General features: G+C 31.7%; 1 pseudogene; it reads left to right on the forward strand.

Moving 5' to 3' along the window:
* Positions 1 to 6,436: 6,436 nt before the first annotated feature.
* Positions 6,437 to 25,775, forward strand: part of LOC120166806 — a 23,067-nt pseudogene continuing 3,728 nt past the window's right edge.

Below are 25,775 nucleotides of genomic sequence, written 5' to 3' on the forward strand. Positions count from 1 at the left end.
ATAAATTGTAATTTAAATCCCTTATTAAGGGTCTAATTTTATGGTTCGCCCAAGGGCCACCAAAATCTTAGAAATGGGCCCATGTTTGGTTCACAGAAAAAATAACTATTAGGGGAATAATTTTTTTCTCGAATCACATACTCACATTTGGCTTAAAAGCATTCCCTCTAGTGGTAATAAAGTATTTCATATAGTAACATTTTCTTGGGGTGTTTTCCATGTCATTCTATTCCATTTCTTATGCATTAGACAATTCCCTTCCTTTATCACATGATATTCCTAAAATAATATATCTATTTTAAAATGATCATTCCTTTTATACATAATTACACTAAATCTATTTTATTGCTTTGAACTTTTTTACTATGGCTCCAATTTTTCTAATACTTGCTATAAAACAATATGATGCATATAAAATAAAAATAAAAAATATCAAATTTATATTATATTTTGATTATTTATTATGTGTGTTTGATTTTAATTTTATTTTTGGTATGTGTTCTATTACATATATTTTTTGGATTAATTTCTATAAAATATTTTTCATTTTTTTATTAATTTGTAAAATAATTTTATATGACATTTTATTATACAACTCATACATGTAACATGAGTAAATTAAGAATTTTTTTAAGAAATAAACACATACTTGAACTGGTGTAAGTATGCACATTTCTCAATATCTTAATACCTAGAAAAAACATATACTTGCACTGGTTTAAGTATATATATCTCCCAATATCTTAATACTTACAAAAAACATATACTTACACTAGTATAAGTATTTTTCTATATTTTCAAAGAAATAAAAAAATAGAAAATTCGGGACATATATATTAAATTATTTTTGTAAAGAATTTTTTAAAAAATATATAAATTTAAAATAATAAAAATATTACATTTTCTATTAACTTTAATGTAACTATTTTTACTTTAATTTTGACAACTTAACTTGTTAATAATAAGAAAATATATCTCAATGATAATCTGATAAAATATACATTATTCCTATATATATTCTTCCAACCAAACACTGTAATTTTACATTCATGTCAAATAAACCAAATATAGTAATACAATATTCTCAGTAATATATCAAGTAATGTTATATTTCATTAATTTTATTCCCAAAGATAAACTTACATTCACTTAATCAAATAACCTTAAATTAGATTGAATAAATGAACACTATTTAATTGATAAAACTTAGTTCTATTTTGGATGTTTTCCTCAATCGAAACAAAATCAAACCTTAGGTAGTAGGATAATGAAGAAAAAAACAATGTGGATAACTCAATACAATCATTTGGACTAACGTCTAAGGACAAATTTGTATGGATGAGAGTTTTTATTTTAAAGTTGTATCATTGTATGGATTAGTTTTCGTGTCATGATAGGAATAATTTTAAAATAAATAATTAAATTTTAATTTAAAAGAAACATAAATTTTTATACAAATAAAGTTATTAATTTTATTAAAAAAAGAGAGAAAAATTTAAAATTAGAATTAGAATTTATTGCCGTTGGCAGTATACTTTCTTTTGACAATAGAGACTCATACCTCTGGCATACGTGATATTCGAATCTAAGACCTTAAAGAAAAATAATAAACCCCTTAATTACCAAGATTGTTTAGTTCCCACACCATTAATATAAATTAAACACATATTAAAAAAACATATATTATATTCGAAACCGCGTAGGAAAACTCAATTGACCCCAACTCAAAAACATAAACTTTTTAATAGATCCAACAATATAACCTTCAAGAAGAAGAATACACGCCAATCTTAAATGATGTGAAAGCTCTGTGCTATATTTTTAAAATGAAGCCTCTAAATTATTTTATAATAAAAATTAATTAGTTAAATTTGAAATTATGAGAAATCTACGAGGTATTTTTATCAAAATTCATCATGGAAAATGATTAAAATACTACCAAAATCTTGATTTACAAAATTTATTTGTCATTACTTTGAGAACCAAACGAAAAGTTTAATTTCTATTTGAACAAAAATATTGTTATAACAAAAATGTTGTTATAACACAAATGTTGTACATGAATGGACATAAATGACATTTATATGTGGAGTCCCTAAATTTTGAGTTCTGTGACAGTTACATGCCACACTTACCAATGGACACTTACCATTGTACGGGTGTGGAAGAATATCTAATAATATATGTGGCGTGCAGCCAGCCAGTTTGGAAATCACTAGTGTTCCATTCAATGGTTGATAAAATATCCTTTAAAATCATGTCCACTTCCATGTTACTTCAGTTTTCAGCTTGAATATCATCTTTCCTTTGCACCTACCAGAATGTTGCATACAGCTTCAACATTATATTCATGGCTGTTGGATTTGAGCAAGCAGAATGTCGAAATGATTTTTCTTAAAAAAGGAATTTCATTTTTAAATGTGATTTTTAAAATATCTCGTCATGAATAATTTGGTGTTTCCGTTTAATAATAAAACATGATTCGAAGAGTCCCCACTAATATTTGATTATGGTGTGATTGGGCAACCAAAATGCTGTCATTTTAATAAAATTTTGTAATACCCCAAACATCGAGTCAGTGATCAAATTGTAAGAACTCTAAAATTTAGTAGTTTAATTGAAATAAGTGATAAGTTTAAGGACCAATGTTTAGAAATTTTGTGTTAGGATCTAATTGCAAAGAAGGAAGAGAAGAAGGGCAAGATGCTCTTTTTCAGCATATGGATTTTATATCCATATTATATTAAGATATTTTAAGTGGATAAGGGAGAAATAAAAATTATTTGGAGACTTAGCTATTTTCTCTTCTTTTTCGTCTTTGGCTCGTGGCTTTCTGGGTTAAGGTGAGTTATTGTAAGTTGTTGATTTTTCTTAATTTATGGGTTTGTATTAAAGCTTTAAGAGGTAGAGAAGATTAAGGAAGCTTGGAAATGAAGAAAAACTAAGTTAATAAGGAGTTATTAGGGAATGAATAAGATGTGTTTTGAAGTGAAAATTTATAAATTGGTTGATAAATGAATTCTAAAGGTAGAATTGACTTGTCAAAGTCCTAGCTAAGAGATTTGAAGTGTTAGAAATAAATGATAACATGTTTGATTAAAAGATATGATTCTTAGTTTTAAGAATATTATTGAGAAATTCGGATGTTATAAGAGAATTAGTGAATATAAGTGATTAGTATGAGTATTAGTGAGAGTGAGGAGATGATTAGAGTTAAAAGTAAAGGATTTAGATGATTTTGGTTTAAAATTTGAAGTGGGAGAAATGAAATCTGGGCAAGGGTATCGATACTATAAGAGAACAACATCAATACTTCAAGGCTAAATCGATTAAAAATCAAGGATCAATATCGATACTTCTTGTTGGGGTACTGATACTGAAAGGGTAGTATCGATACCAAGAGTAAGGTATCAATACCATTTTGAAGCTGAAATTCCAGTATGTCGAAATGGTATCGGTACCAAAGGGGGTATCGATACCAACAAAGGGAAGTATAAGTACTGTAGGGGGAGTATCGATACTACTAAGTATGAAATGAGAAATTTAGTGTTTCTTGCAGATGAAGTTATTATGGTTAAGGATAAGTAATTCGAATTTCGATATTTATTTTCAATTGTTTTGTGTAGACTTTGATCAAAATCAACCTTCAGACAACTCGATATTACAAGTTTCGAACATAAGAATAAAGGACTTTTGTGAGGCAAAGGTGAGTGCAATCAAATTGTTTTATATTGGATTTGAGGACGGCTTGTGATAAGCCAACTTCAAAGTTTTTGATCGAAAACTATTTTCAATTCTTTTATGCAATATTTTATGATGTTTTATTCAATTATATGCTAAAGTAAGTTTTATGGTTAATTGTGTTGAATATGAACATGTTTACATGTGAATATGAAATGCCTACGTGTAAATGATATACGAGAATGATCTATATGCAAATAAGATACAGTTTAAATGATGAAACTTAAAATAATTATAAGTTAAAGCCCAAGGTGTATATGTGAGAATTAGGGGTATAGTTGGCATGCCAAGAGTCGAGGGTTCTACGCGGTCCTTCAGGGCAATATATGTGATTATTTGGGATATTTCTACGTGGTCCTTCGGGAAAAATGCTATGCGGTCCTTCGAGACAAATTCTACGTGGCACTTCGGTGCAAATTATATGAGCTGTGGTGACAACAATTGTGCACAACCTCAGTGTACTAAGATATCTTGAATTCTCAGTGTTATACATTGGGCTAAGAGAAAAAGGATGTAAGCTGAATAAAGAGTGATTTAATGAAAGTTTAGAAACCATATTTCATTCAAGTATGAAAGGTTTTATATTGTTCAATTGGAAAATGTTTTTAAAATGTTTTATGCTACTTATTGCCTCACTAAGTCAAAGACTTAGCATGTGAATTATTCTCACACGTAGGTTCAAAGAGATCAGAAGAGTAAAGATTAGGAGAGGACAACATAAGAAGTGAAGATCAGATCAAAACCATTTGAAATAGTAGGTTTATAAGTTTTTTCATTTTGTTGGCATGTATCCCTAGTTTAAATGGAAATGCTCTGATAAGTTTTTGTAAATGTAAATTTTATGGTATTTATGTAAATGATGAATTATATATTTTCAGTTGAATTGGAAAGTTGTACTCTTTATCTTTTATAAAAATGTTATACTATTCAAAAGTAAAATTTATTGTCAACTATTTGTTAAAAGTTAAAGATTTGACAAGTCAATGTGGCACTTCGAATTCGTATTTAGGTCAGATACGGGGTTGGAGTGTTATATTTATTGGTATCAGAGATATGATTTAATTGATTTTAAGTTCGAAATGAAGTAGTTTTGTTTTAAACAGTGTATATGCCAACTAGAAGAAAAATTTTCTGATATGATAAAGTAATTATTATGTTGTCATCACTGATATAATAGTAATTTCCTCTTATTAGATGTCAAAGTTTGAGGGCTCCCGAAGTGAAGCTGGAGAAGGTCATGAAGGAAGTAGTAATTTGCCTGCCCCAGCTAGACAAAGTAAAGAACATGCATTTTAAGGGATACCTGTGCAAGAGCAGGGAGTGTTTTCAGAACGTTGGATGCAAATTTGTCGCGTTTCTAACCTTCTGCTTCTTCAACTCCTAAGATGAATGTAGCCAAAGAATTGAAATGATTAGGAGCATCGGAGTTCAAAGGTGAAGCTGATGAATTTCCTGAGGCTGCAGACCTTTGGCTGAATGATATAAAGATCATGTTGGAGGATCTCCACTATTCTGAAGTGGAGAAGTTAGATGGAGTTGTATCATTACTAAGAGGACAAGCTCGATTATGGTGGATAAATGTGTCGATGAGAGCTACGAGGAATCAGTTGACATGGTCATTTTCCTAGTGGAGTTCAAGAATAAGTATATTGGGGATCAATTTATTCGCCAGATGAAACAAGAGTTCATGACCTTGAAACAAGGGAATCGTATAGTGTATGAGTACGAGTGTGAATTTAATAAGCTAAGTCGATTTGCATCGGAGTTGGTTCCAACATAAAAGGATTCTTATGATTGGTTTGTGGAAAGGTTATGCCCTATATTGAAAGAATTAATTTTAGCGTTGAATCTTTCCACGTTTCAAGAAGTGGTGAATAGTGCTAAAGCTTTAGAGAGAGCTCAGAATGAAAGATTCGGGGAACAAAGGACCCAGTGGAACAAGAGAGCTGGTGCCTCGTCAAGTGTGTTGCAATCAAAGAAAAAATGAGGTTCAGGTTTTCAACCCCAATCAAGATCTAAGTCAACTGCATCCTCAAGTAGAGGATCCAATCTGGGAAGAGCTAGGCAGAATCAATCAGTAGAATCTAGAACAGGAAAAACAAGTCAATGTCAGCATTGTGGCAAACAACATAGTGGCATTTGTAGAATGGCCTCTGGAGCATGTTTTCGGTGTGGAGACACGATATATTTTATCCGGTATTGCCTATTAATGAATAGAGAAGTTGCATCATTTGGGAGATCTGATGTTGTACCTCAGAGAGGCAGAGGGAGAAATCAGTCTGAGTCGACCAGTCAACCTGAAATCCGTTCAACTGCTATGTGATAAACCTTTTTTGGTTTTGATTGACCCAGGATCAACCTATTCTTATATCTGTAGTAACTTGGTGAAAGAATTTAAATTCCATTAGAAACTGTAATCAATGATGTGATAGTGTCTAACCCATTGGGGCAGAGTGCTCGGGTAAATCAGTTGTGTCAAGGGTGTCCCATAAAGATTCAGTGAATTGAATTCCCTGCTAATCTGATGGAATTACCCTTTGATGAGTTTGAGATTATTCTAGGAATGGACTGCTTATATCGGTATTATGCAAATGTTGATTATCAATTAAAGCTAGTAATTTTGATAAGTCCTGAGGGATTTAAAGTGAGGGTGATTAGTGAAAGAATCAACCCATTAGTAAATGTAATATCCGTAATGTTAGCTATGAAATTGATGCTGCAAGGATGCCCAACTTTTATTGCAAATATAATCGATGCTCGAGTTAAAGATAGAAGATTGGAAGATATTCATATTGTTCGAGAATTCCCAGAAGTATTTCCCGAGGAATTACTAGGATTACCTCTAGATAGGGAGGTTGAATTTCAAATTGAAGTTATGACGGGAACAACACCTATTTCAATGACTCCTTATCGGATGGCCCCAAAGGAATTAAAAGAGCTAAAAGTGCAGTTACAAGAGCTTTTGGATAAAGGATTTATCAGACCTAGTGTATCACCGTGGGGTGCGCCAGTATTATTCATAAAGAAGAATGATGGGTCGATGCGCCTCTATATTGATTATCGAAAGCTCAACAAGGTGACCATTAAGAATAAGTATCTTCTCCCTAGAATCAATGATTTATTTGATCAACTCAAAAGAGCTGCGGTATTTTCTAAAATTAATTTATGTTCGGGTTATCATCAATTGAAGATATAAGAGAAAGATATTCCAAAAATGGCATTTAGGACTCGATATGACCATTATGAATTTGTAGTAATGCCATTTGGATTGACGAATGCCCCTACAACGTTTATCGATCTGATGAATAGAGTTTTTCAACCATATCTTAATCAGTTCATGGTTATTTTTATTGATGACATTTTAGTATATTCAAAGACAACGGAGGATCATAAGGCTCATCTTCGTGTGATTCTTCAAATACTGTATGACAAGAAGCTTTATGCTAAGCTTTCTAAGTGTGAGTTTTGGCTATCGGAAGTGGCTTTCCTGGGATATGTGATTTATGCATATGGTATTCGGGTAGATCCCTTGAAAATAAAAGCTATATTATACTGAGAAGTTCCAAGAAATGTTTCTAAAGTGTGAAGTTTATTGGGATTGGCGGGATATTATTGAAGGTTCGTAAAAGACTTTTCAATGATTTTCTCCCATTTGACTAAGCTGTTAAGGAAATATGTGATTTTCACATGGACAAGTAGATGTCAAGAGAGTTTCGAAGCTTTAAAGAAAATTCTTACGGATGCTCCAGTGTTAGTGCAACCAGAAGCAGGTAAAGAATTTACCATTTATAGTGATGCTTCCCTAAATGGTTTGGGATATGTTTTAATGAAAGATGGAAATGTAATTGTTTACACTTCTAGACTACTTATGCCTCATGAAAAGAACTATCCGATGCATGATCTGGAATTAACAGTAGTAGTATTTGCACTGAAGATTTGGCGCCATTATTTATATGGGGAACGATGTTTTATTTTCACTGATCACAAAAGTCTGAAGTATTTGTTGACTCAAAAGGAGCTTAACTTAAGACAAAGAAGGTGAATAGAGCTACTTAAAGATTATTATGCGATTATAAACTATTATCTTGGGAAAACTAATGTTGTAGCGGATGCTCTGAGTTGGAAGACTTTTGCTGCTTTACGTGCCTTAAATGCTCGATTTATGTTGAAAAGAAATGGTACGATGATGGCTGAATTAAAGTTAAGTCCATTATTATTGGATCAGATACAAGATTTACAAAATAAAGATGAAAAATGTTTAATCTGGTTAAAGCAAATTCAGAAGGGTGAAAGTAAAGACTTTGAAGTTAAGTCAAATGGATGTTTATATTTCTGAGATTGAGTTTGTGTTCCCAATGATGATGATTTGAAAAGAGATATACTTTTTGAAGCACATTGTAGTCCACTAACTATGCATCCAGGGGAAACAAGATGTACCATGGCTTGAAAGAGTGTTTTTAGTGACCAGGCATGAAAAGAGCCGTGATAGAGTTTGTGTCAAAGTGTCTTACTTGTCAACAAGTGAAACATGAAAATCAAGTGCCTTCAGGACTTTTGCAACCAATTTTTATTCCTCAATGAAAATGGGAGAGAGTTACGATGGATTTTGTAATTGGATTACCTTTGATATCTGGCAAGAAAGATTCAATTTGGGTGGTTGTCGATAGATTGACTAAGACCGCTCATTTTCTTCCGGTCAGAATATATTATTCGATGGATAAGTATGCGGCTTTATACCTTAAGGAGATAGTTCGATTACATGGAGTGTAGTCTCAATAGTATCTTATAGGGATCCAAAATTTACTTCAAGATTTTGGAAATCTTTGCATGGAGCTTTGGGCACTCGACTGAACTTTAGTACTACCTTTCACCCTCAAACTGATGATCAATCAGAAGGACAATTCAAGTACTGCAGGATATGTTAAGAGCATGTGTAATTAATTTTCATGGATCATGGGAAAAGTATTTACCGCTTGTGGAATTTGCATATAATAATAGTTATCAATTCAGTATTAAGATGGCACCGTATGAAGCATTGTATGGACAGAAATGTAGAACGCCTCTTAATTGGTATGAATTAAAGGATAGGGAAGTTTATGGTCCTAATTTGATTAAAAAAGTGGAAGAGAAGGTTCATGTGATTCAGCATAACCTAAGGGTGACATTGGATAGACAAAAGTCATATACATATTTGAAAAAAGGGAAATTGAGTTTAAGGAAGGTGACAAAGTTTTCCTCAAATTGTCACCTTGGAAGAAAGTACTTTGTTTTGGGCGTAAAGGAAAGTTCAGTCCTAGATTCATTGGACCTTATGAAGTTTTAAAGTGAGTTGGAACTGTGACATATCAGTTAGTATTGCCTCCAGAATTAGAAAAGATCCATAATGACTTTCATGTATCTATGCTCAGGAGATATAGATCAGATCCTTCACATATCCTAGGGTCCGATAAAATAGAAGTTTTGAATAACCTGACCAACGAGGAAGAACCAGTAAAAATTTTGGCACATGAAGTCAAGCAGCTAATGAGTAAGATGATTCCATTGGTTAAAGTATTATGGAGAAATCATAAAGTAGAAGAGGCGACATGGGAACGTGAAGAGGATATGAAACGATAATTTCCTCATCTATTTGTTCAGTGAAAATTCGAGGATAAATTTTCTTTAGGGGAAAGAATTATAATACCCCAAACATTAAGTCAGTGATCAAAATGTAAGAACTCTAAAATTTAGTAGTTTAATTGAAATAAGTAATAAGTTCAAGGACTAATGTTTAGAAATTTTGTGTTAGGATCTAATTGCAAAGAAGAAGGGAAAGATGCTCTTTTTCAGCATATGGATTTTATATCCATATTATATTAAGATATTTTAAGTGGATAAGGGAGAAATAATAATTATTTGCTATTTTCTCTTATTTTTCCTTTTTGGCTCGTGGCTTCAGGGTTAAGGTGAGTTATTATAAGTTGTTGATTTTTCTTAATTTATGGGTTTGTATTAAAGCTTTAAGAGGTAGAGAAGATTAAGGAAGCTTGGAAATGAAGAAAAACTAAGTTAATAAGGAGTTTTTAGGGAATGAATAAGATGGGTTTTGAAGTGAAAATTTTTAAATTGGTTGATAAATGGATTCTAAAGGTAGAATTGATTTGTCAAAGTCCTAGCTAAGAGATTTGAAGTGTTAGAAATAAATGGTAACGTGTTTGATTAAAAGATATGATTCTTAGTTTTAAGAATATTATTGAGAAATTCGGATATTATAAGAGAATTAGTGAAGATATGTGATTAGTATGAGTATTAGTGAGAGTGGGGAGATGATTAGAGTTAAAAATTAAAGGATTTAGATGATTTTGGGTTAAAATTTGAAGTGGGAGAAATGAAATATGGGCAAGGGTATCGGTACTATAAGAATAGTATCGATACTTCAAGGCTAAATCGTTTAAAAATCAAGGATCAATATCGATACTTCTTGTTGGGGTACTGATACTGAAAGGGTAATATCGATACCAAGAGTAAGGTATCGATACCATTTTGAAGCTGAAATTCCAGTATGTCAAAATGTTATCGGTACCAAAGGGGGGTATCGATTCCAACAAAGGGAAGTATCAGTACTGTAGGGGGAGTACCGATACTACTAGGTATGAAATAAGAAATTTAGTGTTTCTTGCAGATTAAGTTATTATGGTTGAGGATAAGTAATTCAAATTTCGATATTTATTTTTGATTGTTTTGTGTAGACTTTGATCAAAATCAACCTTCGGACAACTCGATATTACAAGTTTCGAACATAAGAGTAAATGACTTTAGTGAGGCAAATGTGAGTGCAATCAAATTGTTTTATATTGGATTTGAGGACAGCTTGTGATAAGCCAACTTCAAAGTTTTTGATCGAAAACTATTTTCAATTCTTTTATGCAATATTTTATAATGTTTTATTCAATTATATGCTAAAGTAAGTTTTATGGTTAATTGTGTTGAATATGAACATGTGACATGTGAATACGAAATGCCTATGTGTAAATGATATACGAGAATGCTCTATATTCAAATAAGATACACTTTAAATGGTGAAACTTAAAATAATTATAAGTTAAAGCCTAAGGTGTATATGTGAGAATTAGGGTTATATTTGGAATGCCAAGAGTCGAGGGTTTTACGCGGTCCTTCGGGACAATATATGTGACCCTTTGGGATATTTCTACGTGGTCCTTCAGGATAAATGCTACGCGGTCCTTTGGGACAAATTCTACGTGGCACTTCGGTGCAAATTATATGAGCTGTGGTGACAACAATTATGCACAACCTCAGTGTACTCAAATATCCTGAATTATCAGTGTTATACATTGGGCTAAGAGAATAAGGATGTAAGCTGAATAAAGAGTGATTTAATGAAAGTTTAGAAACCATATTTCATTAAAGTATGAAAGGTTTTATATAGTTCAATTGGAAAATGTTTTTGAAATGTTTTATGCTACTTATTGCCTCACTAAGTCAAAGACTTAGCGTGTGGATTGTTCTCACACGTAGGTTCAAAGAGATCAGAAGAGTGAAGATTAGGAGAGGACAACGTAAGCAGTGAAGATCATATCAGAACCATTTGAAATAGTAGATTTATAAGTTTTGTACATTTTGTTGGCATGTATCCCTGGTAAATGGAAATGTTCTGATCAGTTTTTGTAAATGTAAATTTTATGGTATTTATGTAAACGATGAATTATATGTTTTATGTTAAATTGGAAAGTTGTACTTTTTATCTTTTATAAAAATGTTCTACTGTTCAAAAGTAAAATTTATTGTCAACTATTTGTTAAAAGTCAAAGATTTGACAAGTCAATGTGGCACATCGAATTTGTATTCGGATTGGATACGGGTCGAGGTGTTACAAATTTAATTTTAATTAAAACAACAGTTTTACAGTTTGCGTTACCAAAAATTTGAGTTCGGGAGTTGGTTACGAGTGGGGAAGGATTAACAGTCCCACAACGCCATAAATTGATACTTAGTCGATTAATTAGTTGTATTTGCAATGAAATTTACGAATTCAAGTTTAATTTAATTCAAGATCTCATAGAAATAATATTCTTTGAATTTTTAGGATGAGACACAATAATATTTAAATTATTTCCTATCGAGAAGAACCGATCTCTCCTGCCTTAAAGCACTCTATTCTTACTCCAATCGAAATAAAGAAATATTACAATTACATCCTAAAGTTCATTATTAATTTCAAATTTAAATGCATAAATAACAATAAAATAACAATAACAATAAAAACATTCTTTGAATTGTAGGAGGAAGAAAGGAAATATTTAATTATTTTCTATCGAGAAGAAACAACCTCTTATGCCTTAAAGCAGTCATTTTTTACTCCAATCAAAATAAAGAAATATTACTATTTCGTCCTAAAATTCATTTTTAATTCGAATGCGATTTATTTTGAGATCTCATTAAACCACAAACAAGATAAAACAAAAATTACAAACATATATCAAACAAATATGATTAATGAATTATTTTACCAACCTTTAATGAGAATAAGGATGTTCAATTATTTAAAAATATCGAGACGAGACTTTAGATCCAGTCTAACAGTCTTTTCTCGGTGAACTTAACTAAATGAACATAATCTTTTTATCAGTCCCAAATTTTAAGTGTAATCAATTTTATTCGTTTCGCTTGAGAGGATAGCCTTTTATTTTAAGATTATTAAAAGCGACCTCTTATTCTTTAAGACAATCACTTCCCTTCATCTCAAAATAAACAAATATTACCTTAGTCAAATTATTTTGATTCGAGTCAAGTAATGCTTATGAGGTTTCGTATAATTTTTCATGCAATTTAATTAAAATAGAACCTAGACCGATAAGCACCAAATTACATATTTATATACATAACATGCGTAAAAATAAAAATACAATTAATATATACATAAAATATTATTTATTAAATTATATTATACATAGAAAGAAAAGATTAATAATATAGCGCATATGTATGAATTTAAAATTCCTAAGAAGTTATACATCAAAAAAATAAAATTTCTAAGATTTAATATCTATTTACATATATATATTTTTAACTTAGGTAAAAATAATAATACAATTAATATATGCATAAAATATTATTTATTAATTTATATCATACTTAGAAAGCAAAGATTAATAATATAGCACATATGTATGAATTTAAAATTCCTAAAATGTTATACATAAAAAAAATAAAATTTCAAAGTTTTCAAATCTATTTACACACACATATATATTAACTTAGGATAGAAATAATTATATTATATCTAGAAAGTGCAAAACACACACATATATGTATATAAAAATAAAATAAATGAAATAAATATACATATGGTATAAAGTATTTCCTAAATATATAGGTATGCACGTATTAAAAAACTCAATTAAAACAATGAAAAGCATAAGGATCAAATTAGAATAATAAAAAAAATATAAAGGGCCACTAAAGCAGTAAATATTAAAGATTAATAATGCAAATAACTCAAAATATAATACTGGAAACGTAAATGACCCAAACGTACATCATTGACTAAAATATAAACATCTAAAATTAGACATCAAAAGTAAAAAAATAAAAAAGAATGACAAATCATCTGGAATCAAAAAATAAGGTGAGTAAAATAAAAGGACCATTTTCAAAACACTAAAAGCCTCGAACTGAGGACTAAATTATATTAATATAAACTTTGGAGCAATATAACAAGAATTTCTAGTGACTAAAATGAAACTCTACAACACTAGGATGGTCAGAAAAGGGATTACCCACGAGAAAAAGGTTCAAAAACCCTAATCCCAAAACTACATCATTTTAGGATTAATGTAAATACCGCATTATAGGATTTTTGGATACCCTGTGCCTAATTTTATCTTCTTTTCATATCTTATTCTTTCAAACTCCCTTTTTTTTTTCATTTTTTTCATTTTTTTTGTTCATAACAGAAAACCCATTCGGTGGCCATGAACCACCGTGGCCACCATCGCACGCCACCCTGATAAAGGGCCAATCCCCTTGAAAATACCTTAACATAATCCCTAACCTTCTTAACCCTTAAATCAAAACCTTTGTACCCTAAAACTCATAAAATCATAACTCGAAATAAACAAATGGGTCACATTTTGATGCTTGGCAAGTTCCCTCATCGCCAGTGAGGTAAAGATCGAGGTAAGGTCTCTTTTTTTTTTTTTTTTTCTTTCTGTTTTTCCTTTTTTTTTTTTTTTTTTTTCGAAAACCACTGTGCTTTTTCCTTTTTTCCTTTTTTTTAACTAAATATCTCCCCCCTGAATCTTCTCCTCGTTTTTGTTGTTGCCTTTGCGTGTTTAGTGAGCCGAACCAAAATAGAGTGGTTTGGTTGGTGGCTATTGCTCTTGAGGTTGCTAGATTTCTTGGGATTGGGTTGTTATTTTTATTATTTATTTAATTTGGTTTTGATTTGGTTGATGGTTGATGGTTGAACTGGGGAGGTGATATAATCGGTGGCGTGGAGTTTTGGCTGGTAGTGACAGCGGGAGTGATCGATGGCGACGGATACTGTTGATGGCTAGGATTTTAGAAAACTCTAAAATCAATTGGCCTAGAGATACTGTTGATGGCTAGGATTTTAGAAAACTCTAAAATCAATTGGCCTAGAGTTTCACATTATTGGGCTTGCTGGGTCACTCTGATTGGGCCAGTTGGCCTCTTATAATTGGGCTTGTAAAGCCTGCAAAATAATAGAAATATAATAATAAAAACAACAACAACAACAACAACAACAACAACAATAATAATAATAATAACAACAACCTGGACAAAACGGGTGTCTACAGCTGCCCTTCTTTGCCCATGTTTGTACTAACAAGAATAGGGCAAAGATAAAAAAATACAACGCATTTTTTCCAGTTTCATCCTGATGTTTTCTCAAGTGGGACTGAAAAATGTCCCGAAGGATTTAATCATCATGCTTGAAAGACTTACTGATGACCCAAAGGACTTACTAATTTGGAAATAGTTTACTAGGTAAGAAACTTTGGAAATTGCTTTCTTACTTTTCAATAATTTCATTTTATGAAAATACTAAATGAGAAACTTTGAAAATTGCTTTATCATTTTTCAAATTATCTTATGAAAGCATCTTTCCCAAAGGTCTTATAGATGGCCCGAAGGACTTATCATATCGCTCGAAAGACTGGCAGATGACCTGAAAGATTTAATTATCATGCTCGAAAGACTTACTGATGGCCCAAAGGACTTACCAATTTTGGAAATAGTTTACTAAGTAAGAAACTTTGGAAATTACTTTCTTACTTTTCAAAAATTTCATTTTTTGAAAATACTAAATGAAAAACTTTGAAAATTGCTTTCTCATTTTTCAAATTATTATATGAAAGCATCTTTCCCAAATGTCTTATAGATGGCCTGAAGGACTTATCATCTTACTCGACAGACTGTCAGATGACCCGAAGGATTTTGTCATCATGCTCGAAAGACTTATTGATGGACCAAAGGACTTACTAAATAAGAAACTTTTTGGTGAAGGTAATTCTTCACCGAAGAAACCCCAAAATCAAGAGTGCTTTATAGAGGTATACTTTTGGTTTTTCATAGTTTTTATGCAATGGGATTCACAAAAGTTCCAATTATAACTGATTAATTTTCCATTGTGTGTTGCACTGCTAAGAACCACTATCAAAGAAAAGAAGCTTCATATGGGTATGAACCAATCTAAAGAGTGTAGAAATTGTAGAATCAAAAAGTTTAAAGTAGAATTTTAACTCTTTAGTACAATTAAAACAGTGAAATATTTGGCTTCAATGACTGAAGAAACAATTTTCAAAAATCATTTTCTTAAAATATTAAATGAGAAACTTTGAAAATCACCTTCTTATTTTTCAAATTATAAAAACAATTTAATGGTCGGGTAACATGCCCCACTTCAAAGTAATGCATCTTATGTGAATTGGGCCCATCTGTTCTTCAGGGTTTGCCTCTCTAAATATGATTTCCTATATTTAAAGTTTGAATTCTAGCTTTTACTTATTTTGATTTTGACATCACGAATCTTCTCTTTTTATTTGAAGACCTGTAAAAATCATGTGTTTATGTGTGAAACGCGAATGCAATGTAATGCATTTTCTTTTATGCAAATGATGTTCTCATGAATGCATAAATGATTATTCAATTTTCTTTTAAATACAAAGTGGAAAACTTTGTCTTCTTCCACTTGATCACTCTTCTCTAGGGCTTACTCATATATCAATGTAGCAATTTATAATTTCAAGTTTGCATTTTTGAAGAGTCATCTGATCATCTTATGTCTTTGTGTCTTCTTTTCCCCTTATCTTCATTAAAGTCTCAAAAGAAATGTTTCATTTCTTGAATTCTTAGCCTTCTGTCCTTGACTCAATTACTCTATCAAAGTTTTTTTCTAGGACTCTACAATTAATTGATGCTCGATTGGTTTGCTCTATAAGGTAAGCTCTTCTCAAATTCATGTTTTACCCCTAACACTTCAAGTTGTGAAGCTTATTCTCAATGTCTTTTCGGTTTAAACCTTGTTATCTCAACATGATCTATATCTTTGTTCATGCCCTAATGTGGGTACTTTTATGACTCATTCCTATTTGGGTGCCAAAATTTCATCCTTGACTGGTCTCACTATTGCATTATTTATCAAAAATCACAAGACCTTCTTATTAAGGCGATTGCTGCTTTATGATCTATTACTAATGTTGATGATGTCATAACAATGTATGAGAAGTTTTGTTCTTGAGTCTTTTGATCTTTCAAACTTCATTGCTTTGAAAGAAAACAGAGAATGTCTTTATTTCTCTTATCTCATTTATTCTTCTTGCCTTGGCTCTTATTCTTTCCTCTTACTTCTTCATTTGAGGCAGAACAAGTCTCATCATCTTCAAGGACCTCCTTCATTCTCGAGAGATTGTCCTATTTGATAATTTTTTCTTACTCTTTTAATTTTTCAAAATGTGAAAATGTTTGATGAATTTTTTTGAAGATTGGTGCCCCATGCAATGGGCTCGCAATTGAAACAAATTAAAAACAAGAGCTCATTGAGTATAAAAAAAATCAATTACTCTTTTGATTCTTCAAGAATTATAGCCCTTTGACAAGTGTTAAATTTGAGGTCTAGGTTGATTTTGGAAAGGTAAGGTCTCTTAGGTTAGCCTTTTTATTATAGCATATCTGGTTCTTTGGTGTCCACTGACTTGAGAAAGTGGTTGCTATGTTTATCTTCTAGAGATACTCACCGGTTCCAAACTCTCAGGAGCATATTTGGGATGTGGAGTGCTTCATCAAGAGATTTGTAAGATTGCCTCTTATTTTGTAGTTGTTCAATTTGATATTCGAGTCGCCCTTTCATGTTTTTAACTCGAATCCTCTTTTGGCTTTAAAAACGTATTTCAAAATTTTACGTCTTGAACCCAATTTTTTCATTTTTCCTATCATGCATTAAAGATATTAGAAAACCTTTTGCAAATAAAAAATTAATCCTGAGAGGCGGAATGAAATCTGTATATAGTCTTTTCTGCTTAGAACTCCATGTATGATTAGAATGGACTTTTTAGGCGCATAACGTATGCTACGGTTCACGGTTACGAAAGAAAGGGATAATGAGCCCAAAAAAAGTGTTTAAGGGTGATCAAACCAAGGATCAATTCATTCTAATGCCTTCAATCTTGCATTGATTTACTTGAATATGCTTGCCACTTGTCTTTTATTTTCTTTCTTTTTTTTGGATCCCTCTAGTCTGCTCATTTTTTTCACCCTAGAGTTTATCTCTAATTTTCTATATATTAGGCATTTCTCGCTCTTCTTGTTGAATATGAATCTTTGAAACGATTGTACTTGATCAACCTTATGGCTTGAGGCTCAATGAGTGACTCATCTTGAAGTATTGATTTGTTCTCCTTCTTTTTCTTCTTTTTTTTGTTTCTATCTTGAATATGAATTTATTGGATGAGTTTAGGACTTTAATTTCTTTGAGAACCTTCTTGTCCTCTTTATTTCTTGTATTTAGAACTAATGTTGTTGTTCTTGATTGGATTTGATCTTCGCACTTTGCATTTGATCTACCTTGTGGTTCCTTGTTATTTCTCACTACATGAATTGACGGTATTCACTCCTGCGAGCATATTTACTTCACCTTTGCCCCCAGTGTGTAGAGTGATCCTTGGTTAGGGTTGAATCAGAAGGAAACTAATTCAGGCTCAAATGGGGAAAATAAGGGATATCTTTTTCTCCTTTTGTGAATGGATATTGAAAGAAATTCGTTCATGATTTCATACACATAAGTCCTTGTGAAAAGCGGTATCCCCAGGGGGATGAATATTCAGGATTAACCTTTATTTACATGAAAACAATGTAATTAATGCATGATAAAATTATTTCAATCATTCTTTTTATTTCCTCTTCTTCTTCTTGCTTTGAGTAAGCCCCAATTATTTGAGCTTATCTTCAGAAAGTTGATCTATGATGCCCTATCTCGTCTCTTCTTGCTGGAAGATTCCCAGACAAATGAAAGTTTTACACTTAAGACCTTCAGGTTTTATTGGCATAAAAAATGAGAGTTTTGTGTCTGAGAAGACGATGATGTGACTTATTACCTCAAATAGAGGTAAGGGTATGACTTTGGTGACTGAGATAGATGTAGTGTCAAAATTTGGTTTTGGTAGTTACCATGAATTATTTAAGGTAAATAATTGAATAATTGTGATTTTGGCTTAGGACAGGGTATGAAAGGTCTAATTTAGCCATTTTCCAAAGATATATAATTCTTGAAAAATTAAAAAAATATTTAATTCATTTGATACTCAAAGAACTTCAAGATTAAAACTTCTTTAATTGCTTATAACCCTAAAAAGTAGCATAAGTTCAATAACCAAACATTTTTACAAAATATTTAGGTAAATAAAGAAAGAACAAACTCAAACAAGACAATGCAAGTGAAATCAAGCTTCATGATGGATGAAATGATCTCTTCATAATTAGAAAACTCATATTATTCATCTAATGTAGTGGCACTTGACTCGATCAGATGCTACATATCGCGCTTTAATGTCTTACTCGAATTCGTCATCTATTGCTACACCAATTCTTGTGTCAACGTTCCATTTTCAACAATAATTTCTATCTCCTTTAACAGTGGCTTACAATTCCCCGTAGAATGCCCAAATTCCCCTAAGTGGAAATCACAACCACTATCTTGATCATAGTTGTGGATAGAATGGTTTAGTGGCACTTTCATTGGCCTTAGCGTGAGGTATTGACCTTTAATCAAATGGGGGTACATATATGAGATAAAAGTTTGGAACACATTTAAAGTACTTATTGATCGTGAGACTTTCTTTGGTTGGTTTGAACGACTAGCTGATCTTTTTCTTTTGCGAATATGGGGGCTCTGGACGTGACATTCATTCACCTCATCAACTTTCAATTTTTGATTAGTTGAGCTTTTGGAAGTGACTTTCAAGTTTTCTTTGCTGATTGTATTTTCAATTAATTCTCCATCTGTCACAAGATCCTTGAAGTACTTTGTTGATTTTGCCAGCATTAACTCGAAGAAAGGCGCTATAAGAGAATTATGAAACATATATGACATTTCTTCTTCTAACATGGGAGGTTGAACTTGTGCTGCCACCCCTCTCCATCTTAGGGAATATTCTTTAAAGCTTTTAGTAGCTTTCATCCTTACTCTTTGAAGATCTTGATGTTTTGGGGCTAAGCCTTTAATATATCGATATTGCCCTAAAAAGGCATCAACTAGATCTACCCCATGTTTTGATCTGCTCTCTGTTCAAACAGTTATACCATATACAACTAGCCAAACAAGACTATTATAGAAGTAATGAATCATCATATTGTCATCTTTTAAATACCCTTCAATCTTTCTACAAAACATTTTTCAGATGAATTAAGGGACAACTAGTGCCATCATATTTCTCAAAATTAGGCATCCGAAATTCATATGGGATGATCGAATCAGGGTCCAGGTTGAGTTCTATCGCTTCTATTTCTTTGTGGGAGGCATTAACACTTTTCATAGCTCCAATTGCTTCCTTCAACCGCTTGAATTTATCTTCAAATTGCTTATGATTAATGAGGCTCTTCCCTAGGTTTGAATGGGATTCTCCCGGGCAGGTTGTCATTCTCGACGCATTAGTCTGACAACATTAATATCCTTTAGAAGCTATTTTCTTTTTATCAACAGCCTTGGTTTCTATCTCCTGGATCATTTAATTCGATACATCTTTTAGAGAACTCGATGTTTGATTCACCATATCTTATTGTAACCCGGTCAACTGCTCTTGCAACTAATCTTGTGATTCCTCATGAGATTGCTCCATTGTTACCATTCATTTGTTCATGATGATGAGGAAATAGTATGAATGAATGATCTTGGTATTACTGTCACATAACCCTTCATAAATTATTTTCATTTTTTTATAACTAATGCATGTAAAATTCTTAAATAAACAAATACGATGCAAATGCATGTATGCAAAAGGTGACATTCCAAAGTGACCATCTTCAAACAACTTTCATTGAACACATTAGGTTTCGGTACATCAAATAAAGTTTACATATAAGGGATATCTTTAACTCCTAACTTCTCTATCTCTCTCAAAAGCCAAGTTAACTTCCACTCTTGCTCGGGTTTTGAGTTATTAATATAATTCAATTCTTTTGCAAATCCAGCTAAATCAATCAATTTTTGAGTCACATTGCTTGCTTGGGTAATAACTTCTTTTATAATGTCTTCTTTTTCCTCCATCTTATGTGTCAATTCTCGGAGTTGTAGACACTGTTGTTTATTTTTCCTTGTAAGAAAGTCTTTGTGGTTACGAAGTTCTTGTACAAGATCTCTATAATCATCTACAAGCTTCATCAATGTCTTGTTCTTGGCCCTAATGGCTTCTAGCTTAGCATCATTCTCATACTTGTGGCGTTGATATGAAGCTTCAATGTTAGCTATGAACATATTCTACATCTGATTTTCGGTAAAAGAGAACTTCTTGGCTTGACCTTTTTTCTGTAATCTGTAAATCGTAAGAGAACTTCTTGGCTTGACCTTCATGCACCTTGCAATTCTTTCTCCATTGTTCAACATCGCTTTTCAATTTAGCAACCCTTTTTGCCCACTCCTCTAGGGCATTCCCTATACCAATATTTTTAAAGGCTTGATTGATCCTTTGAAAACCATCACGCATGGCTTCCATCTCTTTATTCAGTTCATCTTTTTCAATCCTCAAATGACACACTTGAGCTTCATACTATAGCATTCTTCCTCCTAGATGCCCCCACACTGATACCCTTACCTTTGAACACTTTTGGCTCCATCTTAATAGGACAATAAGTTACCAAACTAGGTCGATCTTTCATCTCGAACTCCAATACTCCATGATCTAAAAGATGTTGAACTCGATGCTTGAAAGTAGTGCAATTTTCAATGGAATGTCCTTGAGCTCCGACATGATATTCACAATGAACATTGACTTCATACCAATTTGGATATGGAGGTTGGCAAAGGTTTCACATAATGCGGGGCCACCTATCGGGCTTCTAAAAGCTTATCATACAACTCTTTATATGATATAATGATATAATCAAAATGAGAGCCACCTCTTGGCTTGGATTGAACTGGAGTCTGCAGGTTTATTTCTATTGACGTTGGGAGTAGTCTCTCAAATACCAACGAGTTCTGATTGTATGGCTTTTTTTCATCTTTCTAAACTTTTGTAGTTGTCACCATTTCCTTGGTGTCTCTATACAACTTGTTGATACGAATGGTGATTGTGCGTGATTTCTCATATTGGTTAGGGTCAACATGTTCTAAAGTAGTCATTTGTGTATTTGACATCGCGAGATTGTTTTCATCTAGAGCTTTCCTTTCTTTTGCAAAAGTCTATTTCCCTTTGGCCAAAACAACTATTATATACATCATCTTGGACATTTTCTCTCTCATCTCTCTTATCTTCTTTTGCTCTTCATCAGACATACGATCTTTAGGTGCATAGCTCTCTACTATTCTCGAAGCTTTCTCAAGATGTCATTTCCTAGTTGTGTTATAGTCTACTTGATCATGAAACCCTTTGTCCATCATGAAAACCTTTTACTCTAATGATCACTCATAAATCAACACATTTTGATTATATCATGATCATGTGATGCAATTAAAAAGAAAAGCAACATAAAAAGAGTTAGTACAAATAGGATAACAAAATGACAAGAATAAAAAAAATAAATAAATTAATAAGCTAATGCAAAACAAGAAAGCAAATACAAATGCAAATGCACGAGGTGTTAATTCCAAAAGCGACCATCATAGAACAACCTTCATCATACCATAAGTCCTCCTTACACTAGATAGACGAGCTTCATTTTCTTCATTTACTTAATCTAGGCCTTTCTGACGATTTGATGTTGTCTTGATAGTAGTTGTTCGACTTCTCAAAGTGTTGATCCACCTATCTTTGTTTTAATTCACCTACTGTGATTGTTGGATCTCTAGACCTCTATTTCTATGGGATTCTCCAAGAGGAAAATGGCCTTGATATCTTGTGAAGGATCTCCTCATTCTTGACTCAACTAGAATCTGACTATTTTGTACCATCTCGATCTTTGTTCATTTAATATGAATCTTCGATAAACTTTGAGCTCTTCTCTCGTGGATCAACTTTGTTTGTAAGTCAGCGCCCCTACGGATTTGACTACCTAGTTATGGAACTTTTATGTCGATATAAAAACCTTCTAATTTGGTCAATTACTTGTTTGGTTATGATGTGAAAATGCAAATGAAAAAAAGACAGAAAAATAAGATAAAACTAAAAGAAATTGTTAATACCACTTATCCAAAAAAAAACAAAAAAATATTTATGAAAAGAAAAGATCCTACCAAACATGATATCTACTCTAGCATGCTTTTATAACAGTTCTACCCAGACATGTTTTCTACCCCATGCTTTGCTCAACATATAAATCCTAACCTCATGCCATCGAGTTCACATGCTTGTTTGAAAAAAATGAATCTAACCGCATGATTTCTAGTTCTCATACATTTATTCAAAAAAAATTTAACTACACAAATTAAAAGACTCAAAAGAGCTTTTCTTTGTGCACTCTCCTCATGGGATTTTTAAGGTTCGGGTTGTGCTCTACCTATGTTCGGGTTCTAGGTTCACTATATGTTGGGTTCAGTTCTAAAGTACAAGGTCTCGAATTATCATTGTCGGTGCCCAATTGGGTTGCCAAACTCTCAAATTTGTTCCATCACAGGCTTTCTGATCAAGTTCAATTCGAGGGGACACACCTCCTTATGTCCATACGGAGGTAAAAATTATCACGAGTACCATAAGACATGAGCCCCAAAAGTGATCCACTATCCCATATGAAGGTGAAAACTACATGAGGGAGTAGTTTCTCGCTCCTACTTAAATTGGACGGAGTAGGGTTTTAGATAATGTTATGCAAATGTAGCTACGCAATGTGTGAGGAAAAGCAAAAACAATACACACAACACAAAACAGAGTTCTCAAATTCTTGTACATTTATTTAATCTGGAAACGTCAGCAAACAAATCAATACAACTATTTAGTGGTTAATCAAATTATAAACATAAAATTTATTTAAACCAAACAAGGGATCAAAAACTAAATTAGAACGAACTTGTATTTTTCATTGCAAAGACAATTAATTAATTGAATAACGACTTAACCCCCTAAAAAAGTCCCCAACGGAGTCGCCAAAGCTGTCGAAACGATTTTTCTTAAAAAATAAATTTAATTTTTAAATGTGATTTTTAAAAGATCTTGTTTCGAATAATTTGGTGTTTCCTTTTAATAATAAAACATGATTCGAGGAGTCGCCACCAATATTTGATTATGGTGTGATACAACTCCCAAAATGTATTGTCATTTTAATAAAATTTAATTTTAATTAAAACAACAATTTTACAGTATGCGTTACAAAAAATTTGAGTTCGGGAGTCAGTTACGAGTGGGGAAGGATTAGCACCCCCAAAAAGTGCCCTAAATCGGTACCTAGTCGATTAATTAGTTGTCTTTGCAATACAATTTATGAATTTGAGTTCAATTTAATTCAAGATTCCACACAAATAATATTCTTTGAATTTTTAGGATGAGACACAATAATATTTAATTATTTCCTATCGAGAAGAACCGACATCTCAAGCCTTAAAGCAGTCATTCTTACTCCAATCGAAATAAAGAAATATTACAATTTCATCCTAAAGTTCATTATTAATTCCAAATTTAAATGTATAAATAACAATAACAATAAAAACATTCTTTGAATTTTAGGAGGAAAAAAGAAATATTTTATTATTTTCTTAAACGACCTCTCATGCCTTAAAACAATCATTTCTTACTCCAATCAAAATAAAGAAATATTACTATTTCATCATAAAATTAATTATTAATTCGAATGCGATTTATTTTAATATTCCATTAAAACACATACAAGATAAAACAAAAATTACAAACATATATCAAACAAATATGATTAATGAATTATTTTACCAACCTTTAATGAGAATAAGGGTGTTCAATTATTTAAATACATCGAGACGGAACCTTAGATCTGGTATAATAGTCTTTTCGCGGTGAACTTAACTAAAGGAACATAATCATTTTCTCAGTCCCAAATTTTAAGTGTAATCAATTTTATTTGTTTCACTTGAGAGGATACCCTTTTATTTTAAGATTACTGAAAACAACCTCTTATTCCTTAAGACATTCACATCCCTTCATCTCAAAATAAACAAATATTCCCTTAGTCAAATTATTTTGATTAGGGTCAAGTAATGCTTATGAGGTTTCGTATATTTTCATGCAATTTAATTAAAATAGAACCTAGATCGATATGCGCCAAATTACATATTTACATACATAACATGCATAAAAATAATAATAATACAATTAATATATACATAAAATATTATTTATTAAATTATATTATACTTAGAAAGCAAAGATTAATAATATAGCACATATGTATGAATTTAAAATTCCTAAGAAGTTATACATCAAAAAAAATAAAAATTCTAAGTTTTCATCTATTAACAAATATATATATATATATATATATATATATATATAACTTAGGATATAAATACTTATATTATATCTAGAAAGTGCAAAACACACATATATATGTATATATGTATATCAAAATAAAATAAATGAAATAAATATACATATGATATAAGGTATTTCCTAAATATATAGGTATGCACATATTAAAAACTCAATTAAAACAATGAAAAGCATACAAATCAAATTATAATAATTAAAAATATAAAGGGCACTAAAGTAGTAAAGATCAAGGATTAACAATTCAAAAAACACAAAATATAATACTGGAAATGTAAATTACCAAAATATACATCATGGACTAAAATATAAACTTGTAAAATTAGACATCAAATGTAAAACAAATAAAAACAGAATGACAAATCATATAGGATCAAAAAATAAGGTGTTTAAAATAAAAGGACCAATTTCAAAACACTAAAAGCCTCGAAATGAGGACTAAATTGCAATAATCTAAACTTTGGAGCAATATAACAAGAATTTTTAATGACTAAAATGAAACTCTACAACATTAGGATGGCCAGAAAAGGGATTATCCCACGCGCAAAAGGTTTAAAAACCCTAATCTAAAAGGTACATCATTTTAGGTTTAATATAAATATCCCATTATAGGGTTTTTGGAAACCCTAGCCCTCATTTTATCTTCTTTTCAACCATTCCTCTCTCAAACTCTCTTTTTTTTTTCTTTCTTTTTTTTGTTCAAAACAAAAAACACATTCGGTGGCCACAAACCATTGTGGCCACCACTGCATGTGCCCCGATAAAGGGATAACCCCCTCGAAAATACCCAAAACACAACCCCCTAATCTCCTTAACCCATAAACCAAAACTTTTACACCCTAAAACTCCCCCAAACCGTAACTCGAAATAAACAAATGGGTAACCTTTTGATGCTTGACAAGTTCCCTCATC

This window comes from Hibiscus syriacus, unplaced genomic scaffold, assembly GCF_006381635.1.
Source record: "Hibiscus syriacus cultivar Baekdansim isolate YM2019G1 unplaced genomic scaffold, ASM638163v2 tig00111648_pilon, whole genome shotgun sequence".
Taxonomy (NCBI): domain Eukaryota; kingdom Viridiplantae; phylum Streptophyta; class Magnoliopsida; order Malvales; family Malvaceae; genus Hibiscus; species Hibiscus syriacus.